This window comes from Mandrillus leucophaeus, unplaced genomic scaffold (assembly GCF_000951045.1).
Source record: "Mandrillus leucophaeus isolate KB7577 unplaced genomic scaffold, Mleu.le_1.0 Scaffold259, whole genome shotgun sequence".
NCBI classification, from domain to species: Eukaryota; Metazoa; Chordata; class Mammalia; order Primates; family Cercopithecidae; genus Mandrillus; species Mandrillus leucophaeus.
In genome coordinates, this window is record NW_012102687.1 from 4,180,503 (window position 1) to 4,197,517 (window position 17,015).

Below are 17,015 nucleotides of genomic sequence, written 5' to 3' on the forward strand. Positions count from 1 at the left end.
TTATTTTAGCTAAAAGTAAAAAAACAAAAACAAAAACAAACAAACAAACAAAAAAACTACAAGTAGTAAATTAAACAAATAAGTTTCTTTTTTACCATAGACTTTGGAGCTAGAAATTCAGTAATGCCTTCCGAAATATAGGATCTTTTTATCTTTCTCCTTCACCATCAATATTTTGATGATTTTTATACTCTTCCCTATTGCCTCATGGTCACAAGACAGCTGCTGCTGCACCTGGGAACATCAGTGTTCCCAGTGGAAAGAAGAAAGGGTAAAGGGTTATGCTAGCCAGCTGACTGGTTACATTCTGTTAGTCAGCAATGAGTCATATGTCCACTCCAGACTAATCACTGGCCCAGCAGAGTGAGCTTACCATGCCTAGTTTGAATCAATTATAATCATTTCCTGAACCACTTTTCTTAGGTTCAAGGGATAACTGCCAGTACCTAAAGGAATCAGGGTTCAGGTCATGAAGAAAAAAATTGCACCTGGTGTGACAAGATGATGGGAAGATTACATCTGGTGCCTGCCATGTATGTCCTTCAGAAATTAACCCTATAATTTAATAAGAAAGAAGAATGGAAATTTTATGTAAGTGCCTTTCAAATTAATTCAATCTACTAGGTAGGTACACTTTCTTTAGCAGCATAAACGTAAATTGTTTTCTTGTCATTTTAGTATAAAAACATATAACACCACCTGTCAACATCGTGGTTTTTTTTTAAGAATAACTGTTGATATTTTTAGGGTCAACATGCGTCTCTTTATACTTCTGTCTTCCTGTTCATTTTGATTATGTTTCTTATGTTTTAGGCATATAAGGAAATTAATTTATGGGAAATATTTCAAAAATACATCACAGAAATTGTAATTTCATATATATAAGAGAAATATGTTTTGTGTATATTAGAAAGGAAAGGAGCCTGGATCTACGTAAAATAATTTTGTAAAGGGAAAAATGGCTTATTAGTGTAGACTTGTAAAAATGATAAGCCCTGTTAACACATGCTAGCGAGATACACCATTTTGCCCAAATTTTCATAAGTGTTTCCCATAGGCAGTTCTACAGAGTCGGCCAAATAGTGAAAATGGGAAGAGAAAGGAAAGGAGAGAGAAAAAGGATGGAGAGAGGGAACCAGCAAGAGATAGAGAGAAAGAGCTCATTTGTAACAAATGTCTAAGACTATTCAAAAACAGGAAGGATAGATTATATATTTTGATGGTGGTTTTAGAAATAATGAGTAATGATTTCCCAGTGTTTATGATATGTATTATTTGATAGAATACATGAACTATGTATCTGATAACACAGAAGGAATAAAGAATGTCAGTATATTAGTCTGTTCTCACACTGCTGATAAAGACAAACCCGAGACTGGGTAATTTATAAAGGAAGGAAGTTTAATGGACTCAAAGTTCCACATGGCTGAGGAGGCCTCACAATCATGGCAGAAGATGAAGGAAGAGCAAAGGAACTTCTTACATGGCAGTAGGCAAGGGAGCCTGTGCAGGGGAACTACCATTTATAAAACCATCAGATTCTTGTGAGACTTATTCACTACCACAGAACAGTATAGGGGACACAGCCCCCATGATTCAATTATCTTATCCTGGCCCCACCCTTGACACCTGAGGATTATTACAATTCAAGGTGAGATTTGGGTGGGGACACAGCCAAACCATATCAGTGAGAATATTTGAAGGAAGACTTCAAATGAAATGTTGTAGAGTTGAACCAATCATGAAGTTTTAGAAACTTAAACTGACAGCAAAAGATTATATATAATTTTATTGTTTTATTCCAAATTAACCAAAACTGCGAGGGAAGAAACTAGAAGCTGTCATGCAAACAAATATATATATATATATATATATATATATATATAGTGACAATTGTGGCAGTTAATAGCAAATTTTGAAGATGAGCATTTTTTCAACCAGGAAGTTGAAAGTTTGAATAATGAGTGCAATAACAAACTTATTGGAGAAGCAAGTGAAAAATATCGATTGCCTTCATTCTTCAAGCAATGGATATTTATGTATTCTAAGTCCAATGTTTTAGGCAGAAGATCCAAAGAGAAAAAAATTCACTATTTATTGTAAATGTTGGCAGATAGGTTCTCATTTCACAATGCCTTCACGCACTATTGGATATAAACTACTAATATTCTCACCAGTGATTTTCATGCCCATCAAACTGAATTCAAATTCCTTAGTGATCAAATCCTTACTGTCTTTGCCTACCAGTTTTCAAAGTGTGTTTCCTGAAACACTAATGCTGCTCTTTTAAAAAGTGTTCCTTAGTAAAATACACATAGGAAACCCTACATATTGTAGTATCTTCTTAGACAATAGTCATTCACATTAACACATTAACGGCTTTGAAAATTCTTCTAAAAACCTGTTTAATTTGTTCAATTGTTACATTTTAAAATTTATTTATATCCAGAGCACCATCTAGTATGACCTGTTAGCACCTAAAGAAACTAATATTCCAGGAAATTTTAGTCTTACCTCAGTATACATTTCTAGAATTCTCTTTTACAGCGTCTTTCCGTATACTCTACCCTCTAGTCCAAGCTTGTCTAACCATAATCCACAGGCCGCATGGAGCCCAGGACAGCTTTGAATGAGGCCCAACACAAATTCGTATTGGGCTACATTCATATTTTACACCATTCTATTTTGTGTCTGCAGCAGTATCTACCATAATGTATTTTATAAAGTATACGTTTAAAGTATCATGAGATTTTTTTTGCGATTTTTTAGCTCATCATCTATCATTAGCATTAGTGTATATTATGTGTGGCCCAAGACAATTCTTCTTCCAATGTGGCCAAGGGAAGCCAAAAAATTGGACACCCCTGACATCAAAATGGAGTTTTATACACTCTCCATGTGTGTCCTAGATTTCTTACCTGTCTTACTATTTGAATTTAACTCCTTTCTTTTTTAAAAAAATCTCTACCCAAACTCCTACCTTGTCTTTCATCCATCTACCTACATCTCGCTAGCATGAAAACTGTTCACAATCTCTGATCTAGTAGTCTATGTCCTAATAATCTATTCTAAAAGAATGTAAATTACAGAAAAGTGCTTTTACATGAAAGCATTTTCTGTTTGTAACTTATAATAGCAAAACAGAAGACATTACCTAAATGCTTTATAGAAGAGGGCTGGCTCAGCATTTAGGGTATGTAGAATGCTAGAATAAACAGTTAAGGTTGTAAATTTTTTAATATAGTGCAATTCTTAGTCATTTATTTATTTAAATAATATCGCATTAACTTTAGAAAGCAACATATAAAGTTATATGCATATTATTTTCTCAAATATATGAAGGCATACAGAAAAAGGTGAAAGAGAAACACGCTTCAGTGCTGAGTTTTTCTTTGTGTGGTAAAAGGTTAGGTTTTTTTTTAAGCATCTGGAGTTTTAAAACATTAATTTTATGACTAAAAATCAAAACAAAACAGACAGACACGCATGCATTCTTCAGGGCTGAATTGGTTTCTCTGTTGTCACTAAGACTTCCCTAATCTCCCTAACAGATGTCATTGCTTCTGCTTCCCAACTCCAGGGCTCTATGGTGTACGCCTCTCATGGTACATTTCACAATCTACTTTGGACCAGAGATAATTGTATAATTGCTTTATCCTGCATGTACCAAATTACATTCTATTTTGTGTCTGCATCAGTGCTTAACATAATGTATTCTATAAAGTAGACATTTAAGAAACATTTGTGCAATGAATAGGTTTTCTGTCTCAAGTATATCCTCTTTTGTCTAATGTTTTTATAAAAAAATTTATAAAATAAAATGGTGTATAATTATACAAATTTAAGTAACTCCTCTAACTGCCTATTTCTATTTTCCCACAATGTCGAAACTACCTGTGACAAGACTGATATCCTCTAAAGGAGGATTTTTTTTGTGGGGGAGGGGTGGTTGGTGGGAGATAACTGAAATTGAAGGTAGTAAACATGGAAAGAACTTGAAAAAATGCACGTCAATAACTTAGACCTAATTATTCCTTTTAGGTCATCCTACAGTGCATTAAAGATCAAATGGCAAAGTGCACCTTAACTGAATAGGAACAAGTCCTACTCACTTTTTGTGAGTTATTCACATTTTTGTATTTTCCACTACACTCATACTAGAATGGCTGAAAATTTCAAAAATTAAAAGCTGATAAACGAAGTGCTAGTGAGAATGTGAAATACCTGGAACTCTCATATATTATTATTGGGAATGTAAAATAGTACAACCATGTTGAAAAACAGTTTGGCAGTTTCTTTTTTCTCTATCTCTTTTTATTTTATTTTATTATATTATATTTTATTATTTATTTATTTATTTATTTTGAGATGGAGTCTCGCTCTGTTGCCCAGGCTGGAGTGCATTGGCGCGATCTCAGCTCACTGTAAGCTCCATCTCTTGGGTTCATGCCATTCTCCTGTCTCAGTCTCCTGAGTAGCTGGGACTACAGGCACCTGCCACCACACCCGGCTAATTTTTTGTATTTTTAGTAGGGACGGGGCTTCACCGTGTTAGCTAGGATGGGCTCGATCTCCCGACCTCGTGATCCGCCCACCTCGGCCTCCCAAAGTACTGGGAATACAGGTGTGAGCCACTGCACCCTGCCTGGCAGTTTCTTTTTAATTAAACATCAAATTATTCACCAAGTTTATCAGGCTTAAGTACTCATTTAAAAGATTTCCTACTTGTTTTAATGTCTTTCATAAATGTAAATCACAACTATTGTTTTCTATTTCAAATGTTTTCTTAACCTGTTCAAATTTCAGTCATTCCAATTTGCAGAGAAGTAACTGATGGCAATATTATTAGTATATCAAGAAATGGGAACTGCAGGATTACACAATCAACTGCTGCAGGAAGAATTTTACACAATCAACTCACCTTCACCATTTATGATCTTCCAGTTATTTTATTTTTTTCTCATATTCTCCTTGGAGAACATCTGATTGGATGTTCTCAATCACCAAAAAGTTGATGAAAATTAACATTAAGAATAAAAGAAGCCTCACTAACCCATTTACACAAACAGCCAAATTTCACAAACAGACTAATTAATTACTGAAAAATAAAGTGGACAAATGAAGCAGAAAATAAATAAATGTAATAGATATTCTCAGAGATATTCCAAGGGGTATCACCTCCATATATCAGCAACAATAAATTATTATGAGGGAAAAATAAGCTATTAGAGTTGTTGGAGGGGATTGTTTACACAGACAAAAATAAGTAAATGAACAAACAAAATAGATTGGATAGTAGACCAAAGGCAACTGAAAATCACAAATAGTGAGATGAAAGATTGACACAAAGAAACCTCACAAAATGCAGGAGAAAAAAAAAAACAGAAATAAATGAAAAGTGGGAGAAAACAGATACAACACATGAAAACTGCATATGAAACTTTGTAAAATATGTCTAATAAAACATATATCTACTTTTATATACATGTTTGTATGTGTATGCATAAATATTTGTGTATGTTTGTGTATATATATAATATTATATAAAACTTTGCACTAAATGTATAGAGAGTATAGATACATTGCAAACAGCCATGGCCCATTTCAAATGACAGTATGTTCTTCCCTTGCCATGGCTCATCCCCATTTCTCTCATTATCTTGCTTCCTAGTGAAAGGTTTTTACCCATAACAGCTGAATCAAAGTGTAACCAAGGAGCCAAGGAGATCTACTGATGAAAATACCAAACTGCAGGTTTTATTTCAACACCATGTCCCCCAAGGAATTGGTGGATTAAACCAAAAGTAATTAGATTATCAGCAAACAGAGATTTGGGGGTGGTTTTTATTTTATTCCACGTTTTTACAGCATCTTACAACTGAAGAGTACTGAATAATAAATTTGCTAATAGTGATCCAAAAACTATGGCCAAGAAGGTTGAATTAGTCCAGTCTCACACTGCTATGAAGAAATGCCAGAGTCTGAGCAATTTATAAAGAGAAGAGATTTAATTGACTCACAATTCCACATGACTGGGGAAGCCTTAGGAAACTTACAATCACGGTGGAAGGCACCTCTTCACAGGGCAACAGGAGAGAGAATGAGTTCAAGCAGAAGAAATGTCAGACACTTATAAAACCATCGTATCTCATGAAGCTCACTCATTATCACAAGAACAGCATGGGGGAACCACCCCCCCGCCCCCACAATTCAATTACCTCCACTGGTCCCACCCTTGACACATGGGGATCATGGGGATCACAAATCAAGGTGAAATTTGGGTGGGGACACATAGCCAAAACATATCAAAGGCCATGACGTTAAAGGGTTTGAAGAATATGGCATTTGCTGGTATTGGATGACAGAGGCACTCATCATATTGACTATGCTAAAGTTTGGGGGTGGAGACAAAGACAGGAATGTTGACAAATATCTTGAAACTAGCAAACGTCTTTCTATTTACCTCAGTGTTATTTTATCAAAAATTTTAAACAACAGTGTGGGAGAGGAGGACAAGAGGAGCACCCTTGTAATCTCAGATATTTCCCACCATGTGCTTCTTGTACCTACTCAAGGTTGTTAATTTAAAAAAAAAAAAAAACTATATGTTTACACTCAACTATTTTAGGACTCCCTTTGCCAAAGGTTTGAGAAGAGAAATATTTCATTGCATTGTGATGAATTGTAGAGGCAGTATAGCTGGTAAAGTCAATGTCATCCATGGGGGAAGCACTGTAATATAACCAGAGGATGATACAGCCTGGTGATTAATAACACAGAAAATCCTAGATTTTAATTCCCTTTATTGCTTCCCAGAAATGTAACCTTGGACAACAAGTCACATAATCTCTCTATGACCCAGGATTCTCATTTGCAAAATTGAAATATTAAGAGGAATTATTTCATAGATATTTTATGGTTAAATTACAGAATGTAAGCAAGGTATTACGAATCTAATAAGTTCTCAATAAATGTGAACTGATAACAATGATGATACTGACGATATTGGTGGCAACATAAGCACCTGGGGGGAAGCACCGCCTCAGTTTACTAAATTGTGTAGTCAAGATACTACAAAGTTTCCAGCTAAGGTTAGAAGTACAGACTCTCCCCTAGATGACAGTGGGTTAAATTTGCTTTGCTCTCACCATAATTTATTTATTTGTCCCATTAACTTAAAAATTCCTAAGTCTATTAGAGAACACCTATAGATTGAATTAAACACGAGTTGCCCTAATTGAGTTAAATGGAATATTATAATAAGTAGCTTTATTCTTGGTTGATTATTACGGTTAAAAGCCTTTACTTTGAAAAGTTCTTTTTAGTAGTTAATCTGCAAGTGGAACCCTTTGGTGTACCATGGAGGTTCCTCCAAAACAGCATAAGATTTAATGACGGTAAAATGCATAATGTTGAGAAAAACATATTTTTCTAAATTAAGGATAAACCCAACTGTATATCTGACTTTTTAAAATCTTGGTGATCATGAAAATAAGAATATATGAGGTAATTCATAGCCCTTTACAATTTACTTACCCTCAAACATTAAATTGAAGGGAGGTACATTTTTATTTTCTAACCCCTTTGTCCAGGATTTCTTGACAAAGTTTAGCTCGTGTTAACAAATGGGTGAAAATCTATTGGTTTTCTTGATAAGGGAAATCAAACAAATGTTTCTAGGACCAGTGGACCAAATCCTAGTCGTAATAGAGGGAGGAGAGGAAGACAAAGTAATGCCCAAATAATGATCACATTATAGTCTATAATGAAATTAACAGATAAAGAAAATTCGGTATTTAAATCAGGACTGTAAAAGAAACAAAGGGAAAGGGAAAGCATAGCTTTGTGAGTATATGCTAAGGCAGGGCATCTGTATCAGGGAAAATTGGATGTTAAAAGAGAAGTTACATAGACCTAACTTTGTGCTCAAAAAGAAGGATCTCAAATATATAGAAGGTTGTCACTACATGGCAGCTATTATCAACAGAAGTGTTATCTTGTAGTTTTAAATACCAACAAATTCTTTGATACATCTCCCTTCAAGAAGCAAAGCCTGATTACCCTCCTTTTGTGTGTGGACTAGACTTAGTGTATTGTTTTTAATGATGAATAGGATAAGGTGGAAATGCTGGCTGCAATTTCAGAGGCGCGGTTATAAAAGCAGCTTTGTGTCTTCCTTTGTGTGCTCTCTCTTTGGATCGCTCATTCTAAGGAAAGTTAACTGCCCTCTCATAAGCAACACTGTGGAAAGGTCTGTGAGATCAGGGCTTGAGGCCAGCTGCCAATAGCCAATGGGGGACTGAGGCCCTTTGGCCAATAGTCATGAGAGTGGTGCTTCTTGAAAGAGGAACTCCCAGACCAAGTTTGAAACAGGGTCTCAGTCTGTCACTCAAGCTGGAGTGCAGTGACACAATCATGGCTACTGCAGTTGAATTAGTCCATTCTCACATTGCTATAAAGAAACACCTGAGAATGATTAATTTATAAAGAAAAGAGATTTAATTGACTCATCGTTCTGCAGGTTGCATAGGAAGCATGATACTGTCATCTGGTTGGCTTCTGGGGAGGCCTCACGAAACATACAGTCATGGCAGAAGGCAAAGGGGGAGTACAGAATTCACATGGCCCAAGTAAGAGCAAGAAGGAGAGCAAGGGGGTAGTTGCTACACACTTTTAAACAAGCAGATATCATGAGAACTCACTCACTCTCGAGAGAACAGCACCAGGTGATGATGCTAAACTATTCATGAGAAACACCTCCATGATCATGATCCAATCGCCCCACACTAAACTCCACCTCCAACATGGAAGATTACAATTCCACATGAGATTTGTGCAGGGACACAGATCCAAACCATATCATCAGCCTTGACTTTCTGGGTTCAAGCAATCTTCCTACTTCAGCCTCTGACGTAGCTGGGACTACAGGTGTGTGCCACTGTGCCCAGTCCCAAGTTAAGCATCCTTTTAAAAACATTGATATAAGGCTGGGTGTGGTGGCTCACGCCTGTAATCCCAGCACTTTGGGAGGCTGAGGCAGGTGAATTACTTGAGGTCAGGAGTTTGAGACCAGCCTGACCAATATGATGAAACCCCACCTCTACGAAAAATATAAAAATTAGCTGGGCATAGTACATGCACCTGTAATCCCAGCTACTCAGTAGGAGGAGACAGATCACTTGAACCCAGGAGGCAGAGGTTGCAGTGAGCCAAGTTCGCGCCATTGCACTCCAGCCTGGGCAATAAGAGCGAAACTCCATCTCAAAAAAAATAAAGAAAGAAAGAAAAAGAAAAAGAAAAAAATTAATATAACATAGTTATATATATTTGGGGGGAACATGTAACAGTTTGATGTATATAATATGTGATGATCAAATCAGAATAATTGGGGTAACCATCACCTCAATTATTTATCTTTTCTTTGTGTTGAGAACATTACAATTCTTCTTTACTAGCTATTTTCACATATATAATAAATTATTATTAACTATAATCTCCCTACTCTACTACCAAATATTAACACTTATTTCTTCTATCTAAGCCTCTGGTAGTCACCATTCTACTATCTACCTACAGGCTGACAACTGGACTACAACTGCATTAGAGGCTCTTAGCCAGAACCACCCAGTTAAGACACTCCTGAGTTGTTTTGAGTTACTAAATTTGGAAGGAATTTGTTATGCAGCAGTGAATAACTACTACATGTCACTATTATTATTATTATTGGTAAAGGGTTAGAATGTGTATTTGCTTTTATTGTGCAGTGTACTAATTTCTGAGACAATAATTGAAATTTCATAATCCCCAGAATGTCAAAATGATCCTGTTCCTGAAAACACTGCCGCCTAGAAATTCTGGGAACAATAGATATGTAAAAAGTAGAACACAAATGCTCAGTAAATCCTTTCACCTTGCAACTAGCAGAATCCTCTCTTATTAAATAGGATGCGGATGGATATAAAGGTCTAGGACTTAAAGTGAGGAGTGAAAAGAACTGATGTATTTTCTTCAGTTCATCAAATTCTGTCTCTACCAATAACTCTATATTGTTTTGGTGAAGAAAGAAAAGGATAAAAATATTTTTAACAAAGAATAAAAATATAATAGTAAAATGTTTTGAGGTGAAATAAAAGCACATGTCACCCAATCTGACCTCCCACACAAATTTCTTTCACAGTATTTGTTCCTGACAATCAAAATATGGTTTCTTTCATATTTCTATGGATAGAGAAATGGCCAATTTATTTTTTTACAGCATGCTAACATTTAGAAATGCCAATTGTTATATTCTTGATAGGTTATAATCTTCTTTTCCCCTTGGACATATTTCTGCAATCTGGATCAAAACAGAACAAATCTAGTGTGTAAAATTGTTCATATTTTGAAACGGTTAACATGACATCTTTTAATTTTAGCAGAGATGTGTGAAAAGAACACTCAGAAGTGCTTGACACACACATTACTAAGTGAGAAAACAGAACGAAAGAGTTAGAAATGAGTATAGACATTTTGATATGCAGTGGAGAACTAAGAGCTCAGAATCAAACCTCATGGCTTCAGAACGTAGGGTCCTATCTTTTGCTCTAGTCTTTCAGCCTAAATTATACACAAATAACCAACATTAAAGTATCCAAAGAATGCATTCTTTCTATATACTTTTCTCTGAACCTCTACTATCATAAGAAAGATTCATAATGGTAAGTAATAAATTCTGACAGAAAAATATAAGTTCTTAAATCTATAACCATTTCTACTTTTAGGCCCTAATGACTAATTATGGACAACTTATATGCTTTGACACTATAATTGCAATTAAAATGATAGAATTACCCCTAGTCATATCACAAACAAATTCCTTGAGTTAATGCCTATAAAGATATTATAAAATATTTAATAGGGTGATTGACCAGTAAGAAATTTTGCAATTAAGCCACTGTATTATTTCATTTGCATACAATCTTTTCTAAAGAAAAGAAGGCAGTCACTCACATGACAAGCTTGATTAGTTCACAAAGAACAAGGTCAGTACTAATTTTAGTAAAACCTAATTTTAATCAAGCAACATCATTTTCATTCATCATTTCTTGGTTCTAATCACTGCCAAACAAAAGCGATTGATAATTTTTGAAGGTTAATATAGTTATCACATTACATTTATGCCTATTACTAGAAAACACTGTAAATCCCTCACAATGAATAAATATTATTCCTGGGACTATCACTGGATGTTCTTAGGTGTCTTTGTGTTTATAAAGTTGTATCACACACACAGATAGACATAATGACCAAAGAGTATCTGAAGTCAAAGGAGCATAGCATGCCTTATATTAAGTATATAAGACACTGAACACTAAGAGCAATGATTGATAACCAATAATCAAAAACACAAACCCCTGTCTCCCTATCCTGAAGATTAGAACTACTATTTCTAAACTACAAACTCATCCTTGGCCAATATGCAGTCACCAACTGATTTACAGCTTCTTTGGTAATAATGTATTTCACATGTGGTTATTCCTTTTAATCATAAATAATATGCTTAATGTCATACATTAAAACTCTATGCATCATATCAAAAATGCTTCCTAATATGTTATATTGAATTGTGACCGTAAAATAAATTATCCTTTGCTTGGCTGGTTAGAGTATTTAAATTAGAGACATCATATATACACACAACTCTGTATCTTCAGTTTCAGTGTAAGATGCAATAGTACTTACACAACTACAAATGCCACACACAGAAACACATAGACACATGCTGTATTTTTGTCCATTTTATAAAACTTCTTCAACAGTGAACATGAGTTTTTCTCAACACTGTAACTACCTGTATAAAATCGCCTACACAAAACTAGCTACAACCCTTACCTGTGCAAAACTTCTCCTGGAACCCCATCTGCAGGCTCAGCTGTTTTAGAAGTAATTTCAGCACCATATAAGAGGCTTTTAAGCATCTAAAAAGTAATACTCTTGGACTCAGAATTATAACACAGGATTTGGTAATTAATAGTACCCCATATGTATTTGTTGAATGAATAAATAAATCCTATCAGCAGTTTTACTCTCTTAACTCTTACTTTGTAGTCCAACTCTTATAACTGGGTTTCTGTTTATTTCATAAAAACATTACTCTGCTCTTCAAAGTTACTGATAATCAGATCCTGGTGTTATTTACTTTTCTGGAATTTCTGTCTTATTAACCTGCCCAATGACATAATTGTTTTGAGTATAAGGTCCTGCCATTTTTCTCAATGCCCCGAATCCCCAGAGCTTGGCTTTAGTTAAAATTTAGGGTCTAAGATATTACCACTGACTAAAATTTGTCTTCATGGCTGACTTCTTGACTTCTCTATTCATCTCCCCTCTTACACCCCTCAGAGCCTTGGTCTGTTTATCTCTCATGACAAACCATTATCCTGGACTGAACTACTCTAGGCCAACCACGGGACAGGATTGGTGGCTGTGGATGATACCCACGCCTTTAAAACCATGGCTTGAGTAGATTGTCTCCCCACTAGGTTCCAAATTGTAGGTCCTATCCTCCAAGATGGCCCATTTTCTCTGCAACTAGCCTAGGCAAGAAGGATAGTCAATGACTTATTACTTTTATGGTCAGTGCAAACTGGTAAAAAATGAAGGTCTCTTTCATGTTTGTAAATTGAATCATGTAAATATTTTGGCAAAATTGAAAGGATATACCAACACCATCATCACTACCAAGAAAGAAATTAGTGACATGAAATCTAAATGTATTTCTATAAGGTCACTTTAAAATATTTCAGTTTCCAAGAAAACTAAGTTTTTCTTATAATTTAGATGCCACATGAGTATTATCAATTAAAGTTCAAATCAAATAGCAAATTATTTCTGAAGCATTTTTAAATAAGAATTTATGTTTATCCATCATTTACTTCTGAATTGTCTCTATCCATTGCGGTCTATTTTGACATTTTGAATTAAGATGAAATAGAGAACCTCTGGGAAAGTCACAGTGGAATTGCTACCTATCTAAAATTACTATGAAGGATAATTACCTTCTGGATGCAACAGAATGATTTAACAAGCTACGGTTATTAATATCCAGGTAAACAATTGAAAAATATTTAATTTGACAATCTTCTGAAAACTCTTTCAAAAAGGCTTATAGATTCATGTATGATATGCTGAATAATTGCTATACAATAACTATGTATGGTCATGGCTAGAAAGGTATAACGCAATGCCTACTTATCTTTTCTATGATTTATTTAAACATTTTTTAGTAAGACATGGCCATAAAACAACCATAAAACCTTTAATATATAAATATTATATAATTATAATTTATAAATTATGTTATAATGTATAATACATAATATAATTATAGATTATAATATAAATATAATAGATTATAGGTTATAAGATAAATATAATAGATTATAGATTATAAGATAAATGTAATATATAATAAAACCTTGTTTTATTCAGTGAAATTAATTTACTGATACTCCTATGATAGAATAAATGATCAATACAGGGTTTCAGCCTACTTGTTCCCATTTTTCTTTACAAAATTCATTACTGTAACACATTTCTAAAGGAAACATTAAAAGATAAATTGATGAAATCTTATAATGGATTGACTTGGGATCCTTTTTCAAGCTTTTTCAAGTTACACCCTGTTATCAGAACTAATTCGCCTTAATCTCTTAAATCCACAGAAATGTACAATGAAAATGAGGTGATTTTGAGGCATCTTAACATCTTAAATCAAAGGCAGATATAAAACTTTTTAAAAGATTTTCAGTCTCAGCAGACAAGATGAAAAAGGGTTTCAGTTAAACTATCCTAACTAGAATCCATATTTACTTCAGCACCTGAATTTCTACTCAGCGGTGCTATTGATTTACACAGATTCTGATAATCTTTGTTGGGGCCTGATGAAAAGAAAAAAGGTGATTTCAGACCAAAATAAGTTTTATTACAACTTCAATCAGGCTAAGGTATCCATACTTTTGTCACACTTTATTTTGTTTCTCCTGCTACAATTTAGTTCCAATTTCCCTTCCTTTATGTCTCTTTCTCCTCACATGCGTTAAAGAAGGGTGTTCTCTAAACGTTTCCCCAGGCCTCTTCTTTATTTCTTCCAAATCATTCACTTCTCATACGTAATTATCAACTTTTCAAGAAAACATTCTTGATTTTATCCAGCTTAGTTTCTGTAGTTACACACAAGGACTATGGGAATAGTCCCCATTTCCCTGTATCTCAAATTTCAAATTCTAAATGGTGCTAAATAACAAAAATATACAAAATTATCTACTTATTCTTTAGAATATTAAATGTTTTCTTCATGTTAGATCTAAAGTGTTTGAACCATTATAAATATGTTTCAAAAAATTATTGAACTCAAACTGAAATTTGAGTTCTGTTGTTTTAGTCCTGTTGTTTTTCCCTTTCTATAAGTGCTGAGGATTCAGAACCTTCTCAGATAAAGTTGAAGTTGTCATTTACTTCTTAAGTTCTAGTTTAATTTCTCTTCTACTCTTCTTTCTCCAAAAAAAAAAAATCAGGAACTATTAGTGAAGAGCCTGGTTATATGCAGAAATTGGCATGGCAGCAACTTGGATGGAGCTGGAGACCATTATTCTAAGTGAAGTACCACAGGAGTGGAAAACCAAAGACTGTATGTGCTCACTTATAAGTGGGAGCTAAGCTATGAGTATGCAAAGGCATACAGAGTGATACAGTGGACTTTAGAGACTCAGAAGGGGAAGAGTGGGAGGAGCCCTGGGGATACAAAACTACTACACATTAGGTACAATGTATACTACTCAGATGATGGGTGCACCAAAATCTCAGAATTCACCACTAAATAATTCATCTATGTAACAAAAGACCACTTGTACCCTAAAAGCTATTGAAATAAAAAGTAATAAAAACTATGGAAGTTCTTTTGGCCTCCTTTCCGCTAGTTCACATCCTTGACTTTTATACAAGGAGAGGCCACATTGCTTAGGTGTTTGTGTGCTATTTTCAATGTATGTACTGTCTCTTGATATGTTGGAAGCAATACGCTCAAGAATAGAATCTTCCTGATGTCCTAAGGATTCTAATTTTTTAGTACCAAGCTTATTTTAATCACATTTCACAAATCACAATGAACAATAAAAGACACAAATTTTGTCAATCCCACTAGTTTATGCTCTATAAAGCCACTGTCAACACTAAATTAGCAAACATTGAACCATTGCTTCTAGGGCGAATACTGGGTTAGGTTTCCACAGCAGCTGGTTGCAACATTTCCATTAATAAATCAATATATAACCTTGTTTTATTCATGCTTTTGTTGAAACACACCTTATATAAAATATGCTGCTGACTCATTAACACTGAACTCATAGGCAACAGGACTCATGCTTGTCCAACACACATATTTTTTTCTGTAAGACACATCGCAGCCTTCTTGCACTTAGGAAAACTAGACAGCACTTTGGCCCTATCATGGGGCCATTTTAAACAGTGAAATCACCAACAAAAAGCACTAAAATGGGAAAAAAACATGCCACTAAATAGGCTGCCAAAAATATGCTTGTTCACGTCATGAGATCTGAAATAAGAGGGCAAAGCATTGTCTTGTTTAACCTCAGGTGGGAACATGTGCATTGAACATCTCAAAGTTTTTGCCACACTGCACGTATCTGCAAATGACCACACAAGTGCCAAGGGGTTTTGGGGTTACAAAGAATTTAGCAAGTAGTCAAATTCACAAATAAAGAAGTTGAGAATAATGAAGACTGATTTTATATAACCCAAATGATTAATAATGCTCTATTTGGAACACCTTTCAAATAGCAGCTTTGAAATCTAAAAAATATAATTTCTCTCTGATCCCTAAAAACTGTGAAATTTATATATTTCTAACAATGCTTCCTCTGATTTGAGCCTTCTTCCACTTCTCTGCTCATTGTCTATTTCTGGTAACTGCACAACAGTAAAATCCACCTTTGCTTTCAGCAACACAGGACTTGACTCTACCTTTATATCTATCATTTGGTTCTTCAGATTTTCAAATCCAACCACCTCTTTCAAATACACCCAATTTTCTACCATTTTGCACACTTTTCCTTGACCATGCCATGTCTTTGAATACTATTCATTTTCTTTCTGTTTTATTTGGAAATCTTTGAATAAATCACTTATACCTGATGACATAATTATTTCCCTATCAGTCCCAATTCTTTAAAAAATCTGGCTGTTACATACAACACCCAAGTAACATTGCATGCTTCACTAACACCAGAAACCTTTTTTTCTGTCAAGTCTGATGGCTTTGTCTAACATCTCAGTTAAACAAGAGGCACTTACTGCTATTTCATTTGATATTTTTGCCCATTCTGTGTATCATGCTTTTCTTCTTTGTTTGACATTGTTCTATGCTGCTGCTTCTTTCTCTCTGCTAACACTATCCTTTCTCACTTACCTATTATGTGTAGGCATTTTTAAAAGACCGGGAACATTCAAACACTTGGACCACAACCCACAATAAGAAATACATTTTATATTATGACTTAGTACATGCACATATACACACACAGACAGAAATATGAACATATCAGAAATAAAATTTACAAAATAATTATATTTATTGATTGCAAAGCACTCTGATATTGCTTTTTATTCTATGGAATTCATTTTCTTTTTAAATATTAATGCTGCTCAGAAAGTGCTTCTTTCTGAACTTAAACTATCCCTTCAAAATGCAGCGTAGTTCTTTGTGTTTGACCTAGAGAGGGGTTTTAAAGTTGAAATGAAAACATAAATTTCAGGCATGAAGTTTTTTATCATCATTAAAATGAGGAAATTAAGAATATGCATTCTTAAACAGATTGGATACAACCTAGTATCTGTATTAACAAATTGCTAAAAAACACTGGGGAAAGAACAATTGATTCATGTGACATATTTTAATGAATATTCAAGAAATTTAAAAATTATTGATTTATCTATACCTGGGAGGATGTTATTTCTAC

At 34.5% G+C, this 17,015-nt stretch overlaps 1 pseudogene across 1 annotated transcript in view; it reads right to left on the minus strand.

Moving 5' to 3' along the window:
- The window catches only part of LOC105542439, a 40,643-nt pseudogene extending 24,548 nt beyond the window's left edge, over positions 1–16,095 (minus strand). Inside the window, exons 1-2 of the transcript XR_001006472.1 lie at positions 15,908–16,095; positions 11,872–11,957 (exon numbers count right to left, since the gene is read on the minus strand). The product of XR_001006472.1 is annotated as an acidic leucine-rich nuclear phosphoprotein 32 family member A pseudogene (transcript). The remainder of the gene's footprint in view (positions 1–11,871; positions 11,958–15,907) is intronic.
- Between the last annotated feature and the right edge of the window lie 920 nt (positions 16,096–17,015).